This window comes from Bactrocera oleae, chromosome 6, assembly GCF_042242935.1.
Source record: "Bactrocera oleae isolate idBacOlea1 chromosome 6, idBacOlea1, whole genome shotgun sequence".
NCBI classification, from domain to species: Eukaryota; Metazoa; Arthropoda; class Insecta; order Diptera; family Tephritidae; genus Bactrocera; species Bactrocera oleae.
In genome coordinates, this window is record NC_091540.1 from 63,777,341 (window position 1) to 63,785,255 (window position 7,915).

At 32.7% G+C, this 7,915-nt stretch overlaps 1 protein-coding gene across 3 annotated transcripts in view; it reads right to left on the reverse strand.

Moving 5' to 3' along the window:
* The window catches only part of rgn (regeneration), a 141,470-nt gene extending 133,909 nt beyond the window's left edge, over nt 1–7,561 (reverse strand). For all 3 annotated transcript variants that reach the window (XM_070112040.1, XM_070112038.1, XM_070112039.1), the window contains exon 1: nt 6,992–7,561. The gene's annotated coding sequence lies outside the window, so the exon portion shown is untranslated. The remainder of the gene's footprint in view (nt 1–6,991) is intronic.
* Between the last annotated feature and the right edge of the window lie 354 nt (nt 7,562–7,915).

Sequence of the window (7,915 nt, forward strand, 5' to 3'; positions counted from 1 at the left end):
TTTTGTTAATCCCTGCGTGTTTATTGAAAAATTTTCAAATTTTTTGCATTTTTTAGCGAATATTTTGTGGTTAATTGATAAGCCGCATACTTTCGTATTTATTTTAAATTTTTATTTTTTGTTCAAAACTGCAAAAATTTGGGACAGTGGAGATTTGAGCGGCGGAACTTGCGTCAAGTGATTGACCAATAGATATAAATACAAATGTGAGAATGTATAATTTACTGATATATATAAAAATGTGTTTGCTTACACGGAGATACCGTTATATGGTTAATTTAAATGCTGAAGATAAGTGATAATATTGTTACTAACTTTTTTCAAACATAACTAATTTTAGTCAATCGTAATCCGCGCCGAGAATTGTATGAAATTTTTTTTTTTGAAGTTCAAGCGCTTCTAAATTTTACTCTCTTTTACAAAATATGTTTTCATTAGAGTTTTTATCTAATGAAAAAATGAACTCAGTGGGAAAGGAAGAACGAACCGAAAAAGTACGGGCTCCGTTCTCACAACAGTCGGTCTAATAATGTCCTTTATCAAAATTATTTGGGAAATTTTTTTTCATCTACACTACTAGAACATTTCTAATTATAAACAAACTTGCATCTTTATTTGTTTCAATCAATCCTTTCAATTATATCGCAGCACCCCCAATCACTACGACGAAATTTACTTGTTCTTTATCTTCTCTATCGCTCTAAGGTCATGAATATACCTAAGCAGCGGCATTATACTAATAAATCACTGCTGTACCCTAACTTAACAAATTTAACTTCACAAAGAGTAGATTTTGAATCATGATAGTACATAAAGGAATAAGTTTCGATCTCTGTTGATCCTGATCATGCTATGAAACTCTATTAACTTAAGTAAGCTCTATGATTCATTGTTATTCCATGATTGACCACCGATCTGAATACACAGAAAAATGTTTGAAAAAAATTAGAAACTTACAAAAATAGCGGCATTATAATAAGTTGAAAGTTTACGCAAAATTTTAATCTTTTTTATCCAGCAAAATCTTTTGATCAGATAGAAAAACTGGTAAATCATTGTATGGAAAACTATATACATAATATGCAGAAAAAATTTGATAGTGATCGGATCAAATCACTCAAGCAAATTTGAAAAATGCAATTTCTAGAAAAACGGGTTTAAAGATTGAACTAAGGGCTACATCTTTGTAGGCTGTAACTCAAAAACTATTCGAGATATCGACCTAAAAATTTACTGTATTATTGCTAATGATATAACGTAACTAAGTAAGAAAACAATATTTTTTTTTTTAATATCACGCTAGGGGTGCCCCTTAAGCATAAGAATTACAAGTTGGTTACGTTTTCTAAAACCCTTAACTCTGCGTTTGGTTTATTAATAATGAAAATAATTGCTTAGAATATACTCAATCAAAAATAAGGCGTGAAAAACGATTCAGTATAGCATTATTTTCAGAAATATTTATAAATATATACAGATGTAAATTTAATCATAATTTACGAACAAAAACTCTCAAGACCTAAGCTGGGACTAAAAAGTGGGGAACAACAAAATATTATTGCATACAGTTTTTTTTTATAAAATTTTCATTTGATAACAAGCATACTAACCTAAATGCAAAGCATAAATACGAAAAGTTAGTAAACATTTGCAACGCGTAAAAAGTACAAGCGATAAATAGCGTGCGTTCAAAGCGAAGAAGCAGCTTCGGCGCATGAAACGCTAATTAGGCGGCAAAGCATAAAGCAAAAGGAAAGACAAACAACAACAACAAATGAATGGAATGAAACGTATTTTCAGTTAATTAAAACGAATTGATGCGAAACATTGCTGCACCTAACGATTTGTTGTGTTGTTACTATTGTTTTTATTGCAATTTTAGCTGATAATGGCACAGCCAGCACTATTGCCAACAAAGTGTCAGTGTCAAAGCCACTGTCAATTAGATTTTCACTCAAAGTGCCAAATAGAAGCGCCATCATCATCATCGGCGGCCACTCAACGGTTGCATTTCGCCGTGGCGAAAGTGACCAAGGGTTCGCATTTGCAACTACAAACAAACATACATACTCGTACATATGTAAATACATAAGTCAACTGAGTAACTGTTTGTATTCCATCAAGTAATGTTGTAATTCCTATTATCATCAGTGCTGATTATTAGCGCCGCTAAGCGAGCAAACGACAAGACGGAAGTCACTTCAGACGGCAGCTTTTGTGAATTAATTCTATTTTCAGCTCATTATATTTGAGAATAATACTCGCAAACGGCGTTGATTACTCTATTAAATTAACAAAAACAACAACGAGAATAAATGTGTAGCACGCAATGGTCTAAAGTTTTGATTCTAAATTGAGAGGGGTGAAATAATGATTTAGACAAATGGCCGGAGCGTGAATTTTCGCTGCGAAATGAAATCTGAAAATTTGACTATAAATCACTTTAATGAAGGCCGCGTAAAGGCAATCACTTAAGGCGCAAAAACCGGCAAAAGCAGCTCAAATGACGAAAGAAAAGGAAGAAGTGCATACTCGATATATTTCATTTAGGTTTAAGTCTTTGTATGTAATTAAAGGTTGGAGGTTGGTATATCAGATGGGCGAAATCTGTCCATTGCCACGCCCACAAAATTTACAGCATACAAAACTAACATCAATGAAGTTGTCAGAATAAAACTTTGCACAAATAATGCTTTCAAGGTATTTCATCTAACATCCGGAAATCCAATTATAACTTTTCAAGGACCCAGAGACTAAATATGTGGCTCCCAGTGCATATGTGAAGTCTAGCATTGAAATTCAGGGAGAATATTTTTGTGATGACAGCATGCCCTTAAGCCTAAAATGGCTAAAGTCGGGTCCATTTCACCCTAAGCGCCCTAATTTGAATATTTTCAAACTTTCGGTTGACTTTACACCGCATCTATCGGCCAATAATAGTCCATGCCGAATTTGGTGAAGATATGATTTCAAATAAAAAAGTTTTCCATACAAGAACTTGATTTTGATCGATCAGTTTGTATGGCAGCTATATGCTATAGAGATCCGATATCGGCGGTTCGGACAAATGAGCAGCTTCTTGAGGAGAAAAGGATGTGTGCAAAATTTCAGAACAATAACCCAAAACCTAAAGGAAAAATATGCAAAAGCAAAGTTTCAAGCGAATTGTGCTTTAAATTTGGTTAGGCATGATAAGATAAAAACAGGGGCAACGTCTTTTTTATTAAATTTCAATGCATTAATGTTTGAATAGGTAGCTGAGATATGCAACATAGCTGCATAAAAACATATTTTTAGAATAAAATCCCCTAAAAATTAACTTGTATTCAATATCCACCATATCAATCTACCTTCGCGCACCATATTCAAATCCACTACAAATTCGCAATAGAGAACACAACAAAAAAATTGCAGAAGTCAGGTCGTTTTTAGTCAAAAACCAAAAATACATTCCCACCTATGCAGCAAGCAAACAAAACAAAAAACTCACAAATTCTATAGTGAAGCAAGCTGAAGAGTCATAAAATCGGGAATAAGTGCAAGCCGTTGGCGGGCTGCCTCCACAGGCAGCAACAATTTTAGCATACTATAAAAACCAAACGCACATACACACACCATACATATGAGCATGGTATATGCAATGCAGCAGAACGCCAATAGTATCATCAACAGCAACAATAAATGCGACGACTGCAGTGTCGAGTGTGTGTCAGCTCTTTGCCCGTTGCCAAAAATAAATAAAATTCACAGTTAAATTGGCAAAGGAGCTGCGCTGCGCGTTGAGTTGTGCTGCCAGCAGCATTTCACACACAACAACAAAATCGTATATATTTATATGTATAGCACACAATACTGCCACTTGAGCGAATGCAGCTAAGCAGATATATACATACATGTTGTTGTAGATATGTAAATATATATAAATATATATATATAGATAATGATATATATTTATGTATGTATGTATACTGAGGTGCACAGGAGCAATATATTGTACGTCTTCACCTCACCTTTTTGTTGTTGTTGCGCTTAAGCAGTGACACGCGAGTTTCCTACTGCCTGTCAGCATTTTATTTCGCATTTCGAACCGTAAAAAGTAAAAAACAAAAAAAAACACACACACCACTAAAAAGAAGCAGCAGCGAACAGACAAAACACTTTCGTTGCTCCTGTTGCTTGCGGCGTGATGATATTCTCATTGCTCATCGTCGTTACCATTTCACGGCTTTTGTTTTATGCAATATTTTCGCATTTTACCTTTGGTCGTATTTTTATATTTTCTAATGTATTTTGTGCTTTTTGAGAAGGCACATCGCACTGCAAAAACACACAAGCACACAGTCATACACAAAGCCACACATTCACACACTTAGGCTCACACACGCTGAAAGGTGGCAGTCGGTGGTTTTATACACGAATTAGTTATTTGCTACTTTTTGCATTTTCATTTCACTCTCCTTTCATGAATTCATTGTTTTCATTTCACTTTATAGCAATCGCCGGTGAACGATGGCATTCATTTATAATTTGCTTTGTGATATGGGTATTTTTCGAAATGATGCTGATGATGCTGCTATTTTCAAGGCTTAATCGGGTAGTCTTAAATTTTGAGCGATTTGGAGGGCGTAGTCGCTGATATATGTGACCAACGAAATGATACATCTGCTTGCTTATAAATGTTAAGGCATTCAATCATTATTCTTTTAGCAAATGTGATTTACTTTTTTTGCGTATTTTTGTTTGAATTGCTAATACTTACGAGTATTTCTGTTTTGAAAGTGCAAGTCTAGTGAAGCAATTTTCTTTGCTAATGTTTATGCTTGATTCAAAATTTTTTTTATTTTACATTTTTTTTTTTTTGCAAAAAATTTTTTATACTTTTTAAAATTTTTAAAATGTTAAATATTAAAAAAAAAATGTATTTATAAAAAAAAAAATTTCACAATATAACATTTAAAACTTTAATATAGCACACTACACCAATTTTTTATTAAATTTTTAGTCTCAACTGTGAATTTTTTATTTAAAAAATTTTGCATCAAAAATTAGATTTCCAATTTTTCTTTGTAATTTTGAAAACTTTATTTTTATTCCAAAATTTTGAAAAAAATTTTTAATTGGAAATTTGATTAACAATAGCAAATTCATGAAGAGCCAATCTAATATACATATGTAAAATCTTAGAGGTACCCAGAAGTACATAAAATGGAAGTAAATAAACAGATAAAGATAAGCTACACACAGAGTGATAAGCTACATACTCTGCACCAGTTTGGGTGCTGCCTAAAAACTAGATGCTTCAGCTAAAGAAAAATGGTTAATCGTTGTAGATTACCGCAAGTTCAATAATATTACTATGAATGACAAGTTCCACATTCCAAATATGGCGCAAGGATTCCAACAAATCGAAACAGATTCTAAAGAAAAAAACAGCTTTTTGACATAGTCGTTTTCAGTACATCTCTGCAGAAGCACATCGAATCGCTCGATAAAGTGTTTTAAAGATTAACTGAAGCGAATCTAAAAGTACAGCCGGACAAAAGTAAATTTTTAAAACAAGAATGCAATGGTTACATAATTTAAAAGAACCAAACTCAAAACTGCAACGGTGAAAGATTAGGTTGAATGAATACGATTTTGATATCAAATACATTTCAGGTAAATAAAATAATATTGCCGATGCGCTAACTCGCGTTAGAATTGAAGAATGTAACGTTAACGAAGAAACCACTTCGTATGTAGTAATAACGGCGACTTTGTACAATTTCACAACATGTATAAAATTCTGATTACTTCAAACAGATTTAAAATTTACCGAACCATGAAGGAATTAGAATATATATAGAAGATTATTCTGGATTCAAATCAAAACTATTTGCGACAGCTGAAAAAGTATCAGCTTTAAATTAGTTAGAACCTAAGAACACCCTACTAAAAATTTTTAATTTTATGGAACCTCCGAAGACATTAAAAATAGACCAGGAATAAGTTATCAATATTATTAACAAAAAGCAGTGCTGTCAACCATTGAATATAGCAGTTGAAGTCACAACTGGGGTAACTGGTATTGGTGACACAGAGCGATTTCATAAAACAATGACTGAAAAATTGCGAATTATTTGTAGCTCTGGGAATAAAGTGTTGAAATACCTCAAAATTGAACAAGCATTATTTATCTATAACGATATTATTTCTCATTCCACTACAGGTGAATATAATATATTTCTGAATAGAAAACAGCCAAAAATAAATTTACAATTAATTAGAAAACGCAGGATAAATAACATAAATCAAAACCGACAAGATAACGAAATACTTGTATATACGAATTTTTTTAGCGCCGAAATCCCTAAGAAAAGGTATCCAGGTTTTAGTAAACCTTATAAAAAAAAAGCACGACTTGTTCAAACCGAATCTGATGGTGAACATCATATAGTAAAATTTTAAAACAGTAAAGTAAGAAAATGCAAAAGCCAATTTAAAAGAAGAAAAAACTATGTTTAACTGATTTATGTTTATAATTTATAAATTTAAGTATTTTTTAAGCAATATAAACAAAAAAAAAACAACCAAATTGGTTAAAGCATTTAACAATAAATATTATTGAGAATTATATGAAAATGTTAATGTTTTTAATTCTACTCATTTTGTAAATAATAAAAACAGAAACTGCAATGAGGACGTTGCAATATTTTCAGATGAGAAGAATGACATTGCTACACTCACTCAAACAATAAATCAATCTCTAATACGCTCTTGGTAGAAGTTGTTATCGAGGGATGAGTTAGTTCTTAAGCAAACATTGAAATATTTTGATGTAAATTCAGTATTAAATTGTTAATAAATGTAAATAAAATCAAATAGTACAGTTTTAAAATTTTACTTGTATATGTGCATACAAAGTAGCATAACTTTTTTACTTTTTTTATGCCTATTTAGCATAATTACTTGATAAAAACCAAACATAGCACTAGATTCACTTTCAGCTTACCTTTTTGTATAACAATTCCTAAACCAGCTACCAAAGCGGCGTCAAGAAGCAGAACCAACTTTTTAGCTATTTCAATTTTATAATTTGTTGCTATTGTTGTTATATGCGATTATTAATTCTCGAATCGTTATTAATTTAATAATTTGTAACACTTTCCACTTTTCGAAAGATAATTTTGGGAGTTTGAAAATTTTGAATTCAGCACCCAAACATAAGCCCGAAAATTGTTAAAAATTCACAAAAATTTAATTTTGACAAAAAACACCGTGAATAATTAAAATTTTTCTATTTTGTTAATATTTTCAAACAAGCAGTTTTACTTCCGCAAAACACTAGTTACCGGAACTTTGAGATTACTTAATTTTCACACTAAATAGACCGTAACGCACAACTCTCCGGTTGGCAACTCGATATTCGTCTGACCACTGATGTGTTGAATTGCCTACGAATCAGTTACAGTTACGCTAGTCGTCAATGGGACACATTTGTTTATTGCAAATCTATCATTTATTGCCAGCTTTATTTGACACGTCCAAACTAACCGAATATGAAATCGCAACTGAGCAAAATATAGCAAAGGCGAAACTTAAAAAATGTGACGAGACGCTGTGGAGCACAGTGGAGCTCTGCGGAGCACGTACAGCGGCGCGATTTGAGAGTCGACAGCGCATGGCTTGTGGGTGTGTGTGTGCGTGTTTATTCGCGGCGCGGCAAAACTTTGCCTACTGTCGTGCTTTTGCTTTGCCCTTAACATTGCATTTGCTCGATTGCTTTTGCCATTTGTATGTTTGTATTTATGTTATTGTTATTGCGCGAAAGTCATAGAAATTTTGCCGGCGACGTAGCGCTAGCGACGTAATGAGAGCAGAATGTCGATGCAAATGAAAAACTTTGAAACCGGCATAATGGTAGCGCTCTCTGGTT